This window comes from Talpa occidentalis, unplaced genomic scaffold (genome assembly GCF_014898055.3).
Source record: "Talpa occidentalis isolate TD23 unplaced genomic scaffold, MPIMG_talOcc4v2.1 talOcc4.7, whole genome shotgun sequence".
Lineage (NCBI taxonomy): Eukaryota > Metazoa > Chordata > Mammalia > Eulipotyphla > Talpidae > Talpa > Talpa occidentalis.
The window spans coordinates 127066177-127082265 of NW_023605083.1; the positions used below are offsets into that span (position 1 = coordinate 127066177).

The 16089-nt window shown below is 38.1% G+C and overlaps 1 protein-coding gene across 1 annotated transcript in view; it reads left to right on the forward strand.

Moving 5' to 3' along the window:
• Window positions 1-16089, forward strand: part of CEP112 (centrosomal protein 112) — a 358230-nt gene that overhangs the window by 217797 nt on the left and 124344 nt on the right.

The following is a 16089-nucleotide window of genomic DNA, read 5'->3' on the forward strand; positions in this document are numbered from 1 at the left end:
GGCCTCCCCGGTGGCGCAGCAGTTGAGCGCTGGGTTGCGAAGCTGCCCGCGGCCTCTGCGGCGCCGGTTCGATCCCCGGCTGCTCCCCGGCCACCGGAGGAGGGTCCCACATGGCGCGCAGACCTCTCCTGCCGCCCGCTGCTCCCCTCAGCAGTGTACTTCGATCCTTCTGCCTGCTCTGCACCCCGCTCTGGCTCTGGTGAATTCTCTCACCCTCCCGCGCTTCTGACTGTACCCAGTGCATGTATAAACAAAACAAAAACAAACAAATAAATAAATAACATGCCTCTATAAAAAAAAAAAAAAAAAAAATAATGACATATTTGCCCAGATTATTTCAGATTGGGAAAAGTTTCTTTAGATTATCTATGTTTGAAATAAATACCAATGTAATGTTTATAGATTTGGGTTGACTTATATTCCATGTACAATTTCAAGTATTCTTACTTTTGGTAGTCTGGAAAAGTAAAAATGCTTTAGTTGAGTATTGAGTGTGAGTTGTTGTCAATCATGACAACTATGTGTCACTAAAAATCTCACCTAATGACCAGGAGAGAACCTGTACAGGTTTCCAGTATTTTTTTCCTATGCTTTCTTTATTTCTTTCCCCCTTCTCCAGTTTTTAAGGATGGTGTTAAAAAAATAAATAAACAAATGCACACTTGTTACTTGACATAACTTGAAAAAGGTAAGTTAGGAATCTTCTAGTCCTGTTTTATTTTTCTCACCTCTTTTTCCTCACCTTTATAGAGTAGACACTACATTCCAGGCACTATTCCAGGCACACACATTGCCAGCCTGTGGAATTTACTTTATAGTACCTTAATTTCAGCAGACTTTACCTTTTGCAGTGTAGCTCTGAATCCAGAAACAAATAGAAAAAGTACCCTAAAAGGCATGAGTGAGCCTGACTTCTTGGAGAAACAGCAATAAGAACAGAGTGGCTGGAAAAGGTGACTGAGCAGGAGGAGGTGATGATGTCAGGGACCAAAGCTCAGGTGATGGAACAGGCCCATAGGTCTCGAATAGGCTCTGGTTTGGCCCTCTGTGAGGAAGGAAGCCTGGTGGGTTTTGAGCAGAATACCAGGACCTGACTCACATTTGAATGGCTCTTTCTGACAGCCCTGATGAGAATAGACTGAATTGAGCCAAAGAAGGAAGAAAGAAGATTAGGTCAAAGCTATTGCAAATTTAGACAAGATAGGATAGAGGCTTAGACTTGTAGAGTAGCAATGAAGATGGTAAAACTGAGCAGATTCAGGTGAGGTTCTGATAGGTTTTTTTTTTTTTTTTTTTAGAGGCATGTTTATTTATTTATTTATTTGTTTGTTTGTTTGCTTGTTTATACATGCACTGGGTACAGTCAGAAGCGCGGGAGGGTGAGAGAATTCACCAGAGCCAGAGCGGGGAGCAGAACAGGCAGAAGGACCGAAGTACACTGCTGAGGGGAGCAGCGGGCGGCAGGAGAGGTCTGCGCCATGTGGGACCCTCCATGTGGCCGGGGAGCAGCCGGGGATTGAACCGGCGCTGCAGAGGCCGCGGGCAGCTTCGCAACCCAGCGCTCAACCGCTGCGCCACCGGGGAGGCCCAGAGGTTCTGATAGGTTTTGTAATTGGTTTAGATGGGGGGCTGATCATGTATGTGCGAGCACGAGAATGCAAATGAGCAGTCCAGAGTGATTCCAAGGTGATTGGCTGGAGTGGGTACATGAATGGAGTTACCCTTGGCAGGAAGGAAGAAGACTGCAAGAGCGACAGGTTGGGCCATTTGGCACATGTTTGAATTGAGATGCTCTTTATACATCCAAGTGAGGACGTTAGTGATAACTCCTTCAGAACAATACAAAATAATGTTTTGATGCTAAGATATACAGTTTCAAGAAATAGGGAAATTTCCTTTATATGGGATAGTTTTAGACTTCTGATAATAGCAAATAAAAGCTGACTGGTAGAGAGTGATGATGGTTGCTTATCTTTTCTGGTAACTTACACCTCACTTGGCTGCAGTCACCTTTGCCAACAGTTGAAAGTATTTCTAATTAAATGTTCTTAAATGGCACAGAAACCAATGCATCTTGATTTAAGAAAGGTATAACACATACAATTTAGGTCTTAATTTTCTTGTATTATATATCCACATCTTAAATGTTTACTTTTCCTTTTATTAGGATGTGAACTTTTTCAAAGATACATTGATATGTGTTACTAGTTGAAAAGTTTCAACTAATTTTTAAAAATTATTATAGAAACCATTAGTAAATATATTTGGGAAATACTTCTGGCCAGTTTTCTATATCCCAGAAATGCATTATCTCAGGCACTGTGGGATGCAAAGAAAAAAGCCACTGTTCTCCAGGAAATGATAAAACAATAAGATATACACTCATACACAAATAACTATCATACAAGGTGGAATAGGAATTGGGGGGACATTTTCTGTTAAAAAAAATCTGGTAAGACTAACTGGAAGAGATGTCACTTGAACTAAATATAACTAACATGTAGGACTTTGATGTAGAAATGCAAGATTCTCAGCCAAAAGAATAACACCACCATAAGCAAACAAAACCATTTACAGAGCTTAAAAGGTTGATGGAGAGGAGTGGCTAGTGATCAAGCTGAAGGACAGCTAGGTGTTGCTGGAAGTCTCCAAAGCTGTGATAAGAATTACAGCTTCACTGGATCAACAGTGAGAGGCTCCTGAAGGTTTTCAAGCAATAAAGTGTTAAGATTCAGGAGTTTATTTGGAAAATCTGCCCGTGTGCACAACATGCCATAGCAGCAGTAGTTGGTAGGACTGGATTAATCCAGGCGAGAGGTCCTGAGGACACACAAAAGGGGCATGAAAGTAGTGAGTGAAGCAACAACAGTGAACCAGAGGAGACAAATCTAAAAAGCATCATAAAAATAAAATATACTTTCATATAAATTAGGAAATGTAAGAGAAGTTTCCGGTTTGGAGAAGAAGATGAATTCAGTCAGGAACTTGAGTTTGAAGTACCACTGCTATACCCAGCCGTGAGCCTCTCTTGCTGTTGAAGGGATCTGGTGGAAAAGAGAAGGCGGGCCTGGAACAAAACAGTTATGGGAGTCACCCACAGAGAGGGCAGAGTACAGGCAGGAAAGGAACAGCTGTGAAGGAAGAACTTCATCGAGAGGTCCCAGAGGAAACAGTCAGTGAAGGGTCATCAAGGTAAGAAGAATATGAGAAGAAATGTCTCTTCATGGAAATAAAGAGAGTGTTTGGAAAGGAGGATTGTCAAGAGTGTGACAGAAAATCAGGAAGAATGGGGGTGGAGGAAGGTCCTGGGGTATGAAACTGAGAATTCAGTGATTACCTTGGACAGAGCCCTGAAAAATGATCGTGTGGACAAAAACCTGGTTGCAAAAGATAAGTGAGAGAGTGGTGAGGAAGTGGAGATCGGTGAATGAGCTATTGTTTTAGAAAATCTGATCGTGAGAGGCAGGGGTAGTTCCAAAGAGCAGCGGGAGTTAAGAGAAGTGTATTTTAGGTTGAAAATGTCTTGAAATACATGAGAAGCGGGCCTCCCCAGTGGCGCAGCACTTGAGTGCTGGGTTGCAAAGCTGCCCACAGCCTCTGCAGTGCTGGTTCGATCCCCGGCCGCCGGGCAAGGATCCCACATGGTGCGCAGACCTCTCCTGCCGCCCGCTGCTCCCCTCAGCAGTGTATTTCGTCAGTCTGCCTGTTCTGTTCCCCGCTCTGGCTCTGGTGAATTCTCTCACCCTCCCGTGCTTCTGACTGTACCCAGTGCTTGTATAAATAAATAAATAAATAAATATTTAAAAAAAAAAAAAAGAAATACATGAGAAGGAACTAAAGGGAAGAGCTTCATGGTATAGAGAACTGTAGATATCCACTGGCTCGTGATCGCAGAGCTGAGGGTGTGAATGAAGTTACCAGCCCCAGAGCACCCTCGCCCCTGGGCCTGTTCCTGAATGAGGCCTTGCTCTCTCCCGCCTCCAGGAGTTCACATGCCCCTGCTGGACTGCGTCTGCCTGGGATCGTCTTATGGTTCCTCCTCCAGCTCCTCACTCTGCACTCCTCAGAGTGTTCTTCCCTGACCTCTTGAGTCTTTAATCTGAAGGCTTGCCAACCTCTACAACCTTCAAAGTTCCATCCACTGTCAGAAATCATCTGACTTATATTTTGGCTTCTTTGTTTTCTATTTCCCTTCACTAGATCTTAAGTTCCATTAATGTGACCTTGTCTATCTTAGTACCTAGAAGACTGAGCACACAGTAGGTACTTGCCTTGTATGAATAAATCACACAAAATACAGGATCCATGATGTTCCAGGAGGCAGGAAGAAAGAAGAGGATTGAGAAGAGTTTATATCTGATTTCATCTGTTTTCTTGGTAAAGAACCACAGTCGTCTACTCAGAGGAGGCGTTTCAGGAAGGTGCAACTGCCAGGCTGAGCAGATGGATGGATGGAAAGGAGGAGGAGGAAGGAAATTTGCTCTGGAAGAGTAGGGAGTTCTGTAAGTAGGGGAGAGAACATGGCATATAAACCTGGAAGAATATAATGTTCTGAAGTGAGCTGATAATGCAATACGAGAAGTTAGAAACAGGGTTTCAGCACAGTCATTTTAGCTGACACAGATAAAGGTGCCTGGTGCTAATCAGAATTCAGGGACTTGCTGGCAGAGAAAATCTGGGGAAAGGGATGAGAACAGTAAGTGGGCCAGAGTTTAATGCCATGAATTTGTTGAGTTGGCAGAATTAGGCAACGCCAAAGTCCATGGGATAAAATACAAGTGCTGGGTTCTTGATAGGAAGAGTGATTTGTATTTCCAATTGATAAATGTTTTTCACTTACTAGTAAAAGGAGTTTAACATTTTCAAATGCAGTGAAGACCCAGACTGTGAGTTCCCTCAAAGCAGTTTTTGTGAAATATTAGTTTCTAAAGCTTTGGATCCTCTTTGGTGCTGCGTACAAAATCGGCATTCATAAATGTTAAGTGAGTGAATACAAGTCTGATGACGAACTGAGAAATTCATTACAGCCACTGTGAATGTGATAATGTAAATACATTTTTTTTTAAAGATTTATTTGTTTTATACAAGAACTGGGGTATAGGCCAGATGTGCGGGAGGGTGAGAGGATTCACCGGAGACAGAGTGGGAAACAGAACAGGCAGACTGACGAAATACACTGCTGAGGGGAGCAGCGGGTGAGACAGGAGAGGTCTGCTTTGCCTTGTGGGATTCTCGCTGGCTGGCGGGGATCGAACCCATGCTGCAGAGGTGGACAGCTTCACAGTGCAGCGCTCAGCTGCCTGCGCCACCAGGAGGCCTCTGTAAATACATTTTTTAAATTGTCTTGATTCATCCAAATTTGGTTTCAAGCCACTATAAATACTTTGAGTAGGTTAAATTTATCTTCTAAATCAAATTTTTTTTCAGTGTTGTAATTCCTTATTAAGTATATAGCATGAACCTTTTTTCAAACATAATTTTAATTCTTCTTTACAAACTAGGAGACATTTGAGTTATTGCTATATAAATTTGAACACTCATAAATCACTGGTAGGTGATTCTGTTACTTGAATTCTTCTCACTCTCTCTTATAGAAAGTGTATTTTAATAAATCTAAAAGTTAAAATATTTGCTAGCAGTTCAAAATAGAGTCAGAATTGAGGGGTTTAGAAATTAAAATTTCACATTAAGTATAAAATTGAGGTTCTGGGAGAAGAGGAAAACAACACCAGAATATAAATAATCCGTCACTTCCCCTTTGGGTCTGGGTTGCCTCAGTAGCTTACAGCGTTCAGGTTCTAAGAGAATTCCTCAGCGCAGAGCCTACCTGAGTTTCTGTCAGCAGTGATTTAGACCCAGATGATCCCTTCAATGGCTCTGAGTTAAGAGAAACATGAAATACCTCCCCAAGGTCACACTACTTGAGAGAATCCAAGAAAGTAAATGATTGACATTTGCAAAGTGAAAGCTGGTTTTCTAGCCTTTCAATTTTTTTTCAAACAAAATTGAAACAAAGTCCATAAAATATGAACCCATGAAAAATTAAAGAATATTGCTAAGTGATGGTAGTGGGTCATTTTTGGAAGACTGATGAAAACTTTGGTATTTAAATTTTACCAGTGTTTAAGAAATCTATTCAACTATTCTTAAAATAACCTTTCTTGAAGTGGAAGCTATTTCAGAAAATAACAGTATAAAAGTCCATGTTACTACCACTACCCAGAGAAAACCAATGGTAATTACTCAATGAGTATATGAAAAATAGTTATATTAACTTCTCTAACAGATCATAAGAAGTAAATACTTTTATCATTTTTTAAAGTTAGCTAAGAATATTCCAATGTCATTTGAAATTCTTTGAAAATACAGATTTTACAATCTCCATTTTATGGATGTAGCATAATTTTGATATGCCTTTATTTAAAAATATTTAGCTTTAAAGAACTCTGTCTGAATTGAGGTAGATTAGCATCTTCGTATATAAATTTTTATCAGTATTTTTTCCCTATGGTTTAAGATCCCAGTAAATTACCTGGCAAATTTGCTTACAAAGTTACACTAACTTATACCCCCCCAAAAAAGAATATCTGTTTATCTAGCCAGTCCCTGTTGTTGTTAGTAATTTTCTTAATTTTTAGTATTCTTTTGGTGAAAACCAGTTAATATTTTTAATTTGTATTTTAAAGGTGAGGTTGAGCATTTACAATAGTTGTGTTATTTATATTTCATTGAGAATTGCCTGCTCATGTCTACTGTCTAATTCTCTTCTATTGGGGTTTTATGTTTTTCTCATCACCATATTTAAACTCGATTTATATTTAACATGATAAAGCTCTTATCTTTGTGACAAGAATTTTTGCCATTTGCCTTTTCATTTTATGAGACACAAGTATTTTATTGGTATTTAATATATCCTGTCCATCTTTTCCTTTGTGACTTCTCCATTATAAGTAGTTGTCTTAAGCTTTAAGATTTGATGTTTAAAAATATACGAACACATCAAACATTTCCACACTGTACCCTACTAAGTAAAATGCTCTTATGCTCTTATGAAATTGACATAGCACTTACCAGCTTGGGATCCTGGTCTATAATTTTAATGGTATCTGAAGGATTATACTGGAATTCTGCCAGCCTGAAGTCATTAAAAGTCTTTGAGCAACAATTCAGCATCTTTTTCAAATTTAAGAAAAGCTCCATATGGCATAATTATTTGAAGCTAAGGTCATAGAAACTACTTAAACCTTTGAAATTTATAATTAAAGGATTAATATTAACTTATGAAGACATTGTCATTTTGGCTTAACCTGTAGTTCTAATCTGAATTCTGTTCTTTTTACTTTGATCTTTCCCGTAACTTTTTCCTTTGCTAAAAATATGAAGTTTTATATCCTTAAAATTTTAAAATAAATATTATCCTCAACCAGTTTTGATTTCAATAAGTTGATTGACAAAGTCCAGTATAATTTCCACAGTTCCATTAATGTTGATGAACTTCAAGTTGGCATTTACCTCTGGGTGTATAAAGCCATCACTTTGAGACTGGTCTTAATGACACCTCTAAACATAGCAATAAATGAACTTACAGAAGAAAAAATATGCACAAATGACAACTGGGGAAACTGGGTGTGTATGTGCTTTGTGATGAATTGGTGTTCACTTATATTCAGTTATAAGTATCTTCAAATGACCTCAATTGTAAACCTTCTTTAAATGATGAAATGATCGGGGTCTTATTTTATACAAAAGCTAGGACTTTATGTTTTTGTCATTTGGACAGTATATATTAATCAGCCCAGACCAAGTATTTCAGTTAAATCAGTTTACCTATCTCTTTTTATAACCTGAGAAATTGTGTGATCCTTAGAGATGCGGTTTTTACATCAAGCCCCAGCATTCTGCTTTTTCTGGTTCAGATAGGAGGCACCTGTTTCACAGTGATTCCACTAAATAAATACTGGAAAAATGTCTGGAATGTTTGTTTACTAAACAAAAAGAGCAGTGTATCTAGCATCATCCTTGCTCAAATATTTACATTGTTCAGGTTTTACTGCCCCCGAGGGGAGCTGTAAACCTCAATGCTGACGTGGAGACTCAAGGATAGATGGAAAGTGCTGCTCCCTGCAGAATGGCTTTCCCTGTTTCCCAGAGAATCTTTAACTGTTTTCTCCTCTGCTGCTTTGGCTGCATGTTAAAGAGCCCTCCTATTTTCTAGCAAACTGGGAGAACAAATCAATAGCTTAACTTCAAAGTCTAGTTTTCTTAGGCTAGAAAACTACATTTTATTTGGAGAAAATAAAAGGCATTATTTTTTCTGTTAAGATTATTTGAAAATAAAATCTAGAATTATCAATTAATCATTTATTTTTAAATTAAACATTTAAAATTTACAACATTAATCCTCCATTGTCATTCTCTAGCCTACCTTTCTACTATTGTAAGTAGGAGTTCTACCAACCAGAAGTTGTTGGTTTCTCTTTTTGGACTTAATTTCTATCTAAAAGAAAGGAAAAATCCCATAGATGAGTGCAACAAAAGATAGTAATTTGGTTTATTTGTCATCTTCAGAGATTGATACACAAAGTAAGAGATTTGGGAGCAAGAGATTTGGGAACAGGCACTTGTGCCCAGTGCTTATGTGTGTGTGTGTTCATTTTTATTTTTGTGGAGATTTTTGCATGTGTGCGTGTGAGTATGTGTGTGTGTATTTAAGGTAAATACTGAAAATTGTACAATCCTTTTGACTTATTTTGCTTATGGCCAAACCTATAAGCATCTTATCAGATAGTGCATCTTTTTTTTTAATAACAATAAAATGAAATGGAAACTATCTGTATTTCATTAGTACCTTCATCAATGATGAAATTCTTGCAAATAATAATAAAGTAATAATTTATGTACTATCTTGATAGTTTACCACAAATAGGGTGCTTTTACATTTCAATTTACCCAGGAGAGTCCCAGTATTCTGGGTGATTTACCATTTCCCCCAACCTCTTTTACACTTAAACCTGTTCCAGCTTGAGTGCTGTTACATGATTACCCTAACTATTAGGGTGTATTTAATGTATTGGAAGCAGCTTTTATTTTACTATCTCCTATAAGTTCATTATTAACCACTGTGATGAGTACATATTTTATTTTATTTTTTTAAGATTTATTTATTCATGCATGTAAGAACTGGGCTACAGGCCAAATGCTCGGGAGGGTGAGAGAATTCACCAGAGACAGAGTGAGGAGCAGAACAGACAGACTGACTGAAATACACTGCTGAGGGGAGCAGCGGGTGAGACAGGAGAGGTCTGCCATGCCATGTAGGATTCTCGCCGGCCGGCGGGGATCGGACCTGCACTGCAAAGGCTGCAGACCGCTTCACAGCACTTCGCTCAACAGCCTGTGCCACCGGGGGAAGCCCAACTACATATTTTAAATCAGTAGCTTTTTTGACAGTAATGCTGACCTTAGAGTATAGATAACTAATTATTTTGATATTCCAACTAGCCTTTATGGATATTTTCAACATCACACCAACATTTCAGTAGTATTTTACATACTTAGAGCAAAAATATTTTCCATTTATTAGGAGACTCAATGAAATAAGAGTGAAGAGACTGAGAATCCATATTCATACTCCTGTCTTTTTTGTTCAGAGACTTTCTGTAAGGGGTGAGCTGATGGACATTAAGTATTCGGGCTTGAGTGTCCAAAGTTACAAAGGGATTAGAGAGCAGAGAACAGTGGAAGAGCTCTGGCCTGAGAGTTGTCTTATTCATTGTTCATAATGAAAAGGAATTACTCCCTATGGAATGGCGTTTCCTAATTCACTAATGTGATGATTAAATAAATTAATATTAAAGGTGGTCAATTAATTTAACTAAATTTAATACATTTTGAGACACAGTCAAAAAATTGAGAAAGTACATGACCCAAAAAAGTAAATCTTTTCATCCTCATGAGTAATTAAGTAGATACTAATTAAGATAATTTACTATTTTTCATGTATTGAATCAGCAAATCATTTAAAATACTACCACCATTTTAAATTAATAATATCAAATACTAAGGGCACAATGAATAAATATTCTAAAACGCTACTTATTAATGGGAATATAAATTGTTACAACCTTTTTGAAAGGAATTTTAAAATGTCTTTTCATTTGTTAGTCTTTCCTTGTTTAGCATAACATTTATACTAAAACCCAAACAATATATATCTATAAAAAAGATTAATCTTACTTATGAATATTGTAAAAACATAAAGTAAAAAACTAGGTAAAAGAATCATTTAAAACATAATATACAATTACTTTTGGACTTAATTTGGTTTTATTTATTTACTTAATATTGGTTTTATTCCAGGAATGCAAAGATGGTTTGATATTAAGACTGCTATTAGCATGAATCACTATGGTGATAAATCAAAAGAGATTAATGGTGTGTGGTCTTCATATTTGTCAATGTGAGCCTAAGTGCTGAAAGAAAGAGCCCCCAAATACAGTGGATGAATGAATTCATAAAGTTGATTTCTCTCTCACATAACAATTTAGAGGTACTAGTGTGACCCAAGGGTGGGAACAAATGGTTTTGTTTCACTAGGTCATTTAGGAACTCAGGCTGGCTGGTGGGATGCCTCTATCATGTTCACATGGAGCTTCCATCACCCCCTTGAGGACAGATATTCCAGTTGATTTCCCAACCAACAGAAGGAGGAAAAAGAATGTGAGGAGGACAAAACATTGCCTTTTCAGGCAGTACTGTGTCAGTTATGCACATCATTTTCACTCACATTCCACTGGAGAAATCCTAGTTCCAGGGTCACACCTGGGACTTGTTAGTATCTGCAGCACAGAAAATTTGGTGAGGGGGAGATAATTTTTTTAAGTAAAGAAGATTGGATATTGAGGGGCAATTAGCAGGTAATGGCACAGTCTCAGCATGCTCATCATTTGATGCCTGGCCTATTGGTTCTAGACACTTAATATAGCAATGAACAAAATAGGCAGATAGTACTTTCCCAAAGCTCACACTATCATGTGAGATTGAACATGCTACATAAGAAACATCAAATTTTAAAACGTGTCTAACTGCTATTGAATAAGAAATAACAGAGAAGATCAAGGAAGGCTGGAGTACTAGGGTTGGGACCATTTAAATAGTGTGTTCATGGTTGACCTTATTGGAAAGGTTAACGAAGGTGTCAGGTTAGTCATGAAGATATTTAGAGGAAGGAATTTCTGGCATAGCAAACAAATCGAGCAAAGACCCAAAAATCATGGCTGGCATGGTTAAGGGGACAGCAGGGAAGTCAGGGTGCAGAGAGCAGAGTTGACACAGGGGAGACAATAGAAGATGAGGTTTGAAGGATCCAAAGGTCCTGTGTATTATATGTCCTTGAAGCTGTTGTAAGGACTTTGAGTTTAACTCTGAGGAATGGGAGAACATTTGAGTATTATTCCAGGAGTGATATGATCTGACTCAGGCTTGAAATTTCTTATAGTAATGAGGAAAGAGTGGGAAATCCATTAGAAGGGCACTGTAGTAATCCAGTAAAAGAAGTTTAAATCAGAGCGGCCCTGGTGGAGGTAGTCAGAATCTGGGTAGATTTTAAAGTTGGAACCAACATAGTTTTCTGATAAATTTTATATGGGATGAGAAACTAAGAAAAAGTAAGTCCTAGATAAGCTTATACATGGGGGTGGGGAATTGGAAACATGCTCGCTCTTTTCTCAGTGGGATGGGGTTACATGGAATTTCAAATTTACCAGTTTTTTTTCTTAATGTTCTCTATTGTAACAATTTTGTGAGTGGAACAGTGATGTATAGAAACCACCATCTAGTTATGCTGTTGCTGTACCCTTGAACCCTAGGGCATCTTCAGTCTGCTTCCCCTTTTCTTCCCCTGGGAGACCAGAGTCATAAAGAAAAGCATGTGTGGCCTTCAGTCCTGTCATGACATTAACTGACATCAGAAACAAAAGTGATGCCATTGTGATGTCACCAGTCCCTCCTCACTCCTGCCTGCGAGGTGGTAGGGTTCTCAAATCCCCTGTCCTCTAGCCCAAGCCATCTTTCTGTGAGGACAGGGAGGCTGTGCCCTCATTAGCATCACAGAAAAGCTAAAGCTTGACCTGTTCTGCAGCCTGTTAGAGGGCCCTCTTCTTTGCTTCTTGGATCTCCATGGGGGCAAAAAAGAAATGTGTGCATTTCTGACTGTAGACTTCTCTCCCCAAGAAAGCCAAGCCTGAGTCTGATAGGGATGAAAGGGGAAAGTGGAACTGCCCCCGAGAGAGAGCAGGCTGGTAGTCTGAGGTCCCAGAGGGAAGCAAAACCATGTGGCCTCAAAGAGAACAAGGTAAGACTGAGATACCCTGTGTGTTCTTGAGACAGTGATGCTTCCAAAAAAGAAATCTCGTTGCTGATAGGTGCTGGCAACATATGAACAGCCCCTTCCCTCAGAGAAAATTATTTTAATGGGGTGGGTATAGTAGAACAAGCAAAGCAGAGCTTACCTGTAACTGAGGTCAGAGTCATTGCAAGATCTATTGGACAGCATTCCCTGGGGAACATCCAGGATGGTGTCTGGCAGTCTGTGTTGGGGGGGGGGGGAGTGGTGTGGGGACTTGAATCCCTTCTCAATGAGGGAAATTGCAAACTTATGACAGCTCCCTCCCTTGCTTAATAACTTACAAAATACCAGTGCCCACACCAAAGTGAAGTCACCACAGCCCCTTGGCGTTCTGGCCAAGGATTTGCATTATCCCATTTTTCTTCTACCTTTCTTTTTTTATTTCTTATTGCTTATTTTAATTCACTTAATTCTTAGTATACAGTTCAGTGGCATTAAGTACATTTAAATGGTTGTGCAACTATCTGCCATCCATCTCCAGAGCTTTTACATCTTGCAGAACTGAAACTATACCCATTAGGCACACATGTGTTTAATTATATTTCCTATTTCCTCCTCCTCAACCCTTGTCCTCACTGTTATTCTTGCCGTCTATATGTGCTTGATCACTTGCTGTCTGTATGTGCTTGATCCACTCCTGTGAGTGGAACTGTGCAGTATTTGTATTTTTGCAACTTATCACTTAACCGAATGTTTTGAAGTTTTATCCATTTGTAGCATGTTTCAGAATTTTCTATTTAAAAAATGGCTGATTAATACTCCATTGTATGTCTATGTGACATTTTGTTCATCTGTTCACCCTGTTAATGGACACTGGGGTGGCTTCCACATTTTGGCGTTGGCGCATAACGCTGCTAGGAACATGGATGTACAAATATCTGAGTTTCTGTTTTCAAATATTTGAGGGATTTACTCATATATGGAATTGCTGGATCAGCTAGTAACTCAATTTTTACTTTTCTGAGGAACCCGTCATATTGTTTCCATAGTTACTGCACCAGTGTACATTCCCACCAACAGTTCCAATTTCTCCACCTCATATAGCCATTACTCACGCTCACACATGATGAGAAAATGCATGTGAAGTTTTGTTATTGTCTGCCTTCATCACATACAACATATATAACTTATGTTGGATTGATAGCCTCTATTACGTAAATAATATGAAATTTTTGCAAAACAGCATAGAAATCAGGCCATAGTATAATTATCCTATGCACATGTTAAAAAATTATTTTTAAAAAAAGTGTGTGTGGCATGTCATTCTCAGTGAATGAATGACCTTTTTAAAAAACAATATTAGTTTCTTTCTCTACATTTCCCATATAAGTGAAAACATCTGGTATTTTTCTTTCTCCTTCTTACTTATTTCACTTGGCATTATCTCCCCCAGTTCCATAGATGTTGTCGTAAATGGCAAGAGCTTATCTTTTTTTTTTTTAATAACCGAATGGTAATTCCATTGTGTATCATAAGAGCTTCCTAATTCATTCACCTGTCCTTGGGTAATTAAGTTGTTTCATAAGTTGGCTATTGCAAATAGTGCTGCAGTGAACATAAGAGTACATATATTCCTTTGAATTACTGTGTTTGTATTTATCGGGTAGAGACCTAGGAGTGGAATTGCTGGATCACATGGGAGATCTATTTTTAATATTTTGAGAAACCTTCTTCTCCACAGGGAAGAAAATTTTGAGAAAAGCTCTTCTGCATAGGGGCTGGACCAGTCTACATTCCCACAAACAGCAGGCAGAGGTTTCTTTTTCTCCACATCCTTGTGAACACTTGTTATTTCTGTTCTATTTTACACAAGCTATTTGGGTCAGAAAAAAAAAACAAACCAATAAAAAAAACCCTAAAAAACAGACTACAGAGTTGAAGCTAGCAGAGGGGAAGGGGGCTGTGAAGAGCAAAATGTGGAGGGGGCCAGTGGATGATGGCAGAGGACTATGGGGGCCTTGGTGGTGGGTGTGATGTGATCACATCCTCTGAAGGGGGGAAATCCTATATTTCTGAACTGTTATACAGTGATGTAAACCAATGTTGAATGTCAAGAAAATAAAAACAGTATTAGTTTGATAAGTTGAATAATTCTTTTAAAGTATCGGAATCCCCAAATTGGGTAGAAAATGTAACTCCCATTTTTTAAAATAGTTTATATTCTGATTCATAACCAAGATATATATATATATATATATATATATATATCTGTGCTATCTACCCATAAGTTACTAGTGTGCACCCATGCAAATACATAGTTCTACAATTTAGAGTATGCTAATCAATTTCAATAACATTATAGACTGTACCATCATATTTATGACTAAAATACTCATTAACCAGCCAGGTGGAGAGTATTGTGTAATATTTTTTGTATTTTTCAGATTACAAATTATTATCAGAACAAGAAAAGCTACATTTTAAGTGTGTGCAGATGTGAATTTTGGCTAACAGAACTGTTTTTAATATTCATTTATGGTATTCTCTTGGCAAAGAAATGGACATTTGTTCCCACTGAATGAATTTAACAGATCAGTAGACACTGTAGGGATACTCTAAGGAGGCAAGCCTGGGTCATGAAAAATATCTCATAAAACATCAGTGTCTTTGAATGTTGTGACAGTTGCTTGTGTTATTTTGCAGTTTACATTAATATTGAATGAGTAATTTTAAGATTTTTTTCAAATGAGTTTTTAAATGAGAACTACAAACCTAAAAGAATTTGAAAGTCTATATGAAATTCTAGGTTAGGGTGCAAGGCTGGGCAATCTCAGAAGGTCCCTAGTAATGAAAGGATGTTTTATGGAAAAGATGGTCCTTGATGTATAATATTTAAATTGGTGTTAAATACAAAGAATTTTCTGAGGCAGCCCAAGGAGAAAAATGGAGTGCTATTACCTTAGAGCAAATTGTAATGGTTTATGAAAAACATTGAAGATGGATATTTGAAATTTTTCTTTTGAACTTTTTATTTACTCTTACTGAAAATTTGCAAAAGTAGTGTAGAAAATTCCCTTACATCCATCACCTAGCTTCCCCCATGTCAATGTCTTATTTATCCATGTTACATTCCTGGAAACCAGGGAGTGAGCACTGGCACACCCTTCACATCCACACAGGTAGATTACTACAGAACTTGTGTGTCCTCCACCTTTTCCCCACTATTTTGTCGTTGTTTCAGGATGCAGCCTAGGATCTCGTTGCATTTAGTTGTCATAAACCTTTTGTTTCCTCCAATCTGTAACAGTTCTCAGTCGCTCTGTCTCTTTTATAACCTTGAACACTCCTGGAGAGTGCAAATTATTTTGTAGAATGTTTCTCACTTTGGGTTTATCTAATGTTTTTTCATGATTATTAGATTGAGGTTCTGCATTTTTGGTAAAAATACTACAGAATTGCTATTGTGCCTTTCTCGAGTGCATTTTATCAAGAATTTGATAAATATCTTTAGTCACACTAATATTGATCATTGAATTTCAAGTGAGATCTGCCACATTTCTCTGCTGTAAAGTTACTGTGTTTGCTTTTGTAATATATTAAATATCTTATCATGTGTAAAATATCTTGAGGAGATACTTTGAGACTATGCAGGTACCCTATTTCTTCTTCAGACCGTCATCCACCACTTCATCCATTACCATTCATTGGTGAATCTTGCCTGCAACAAATTATTATTTCTTTTG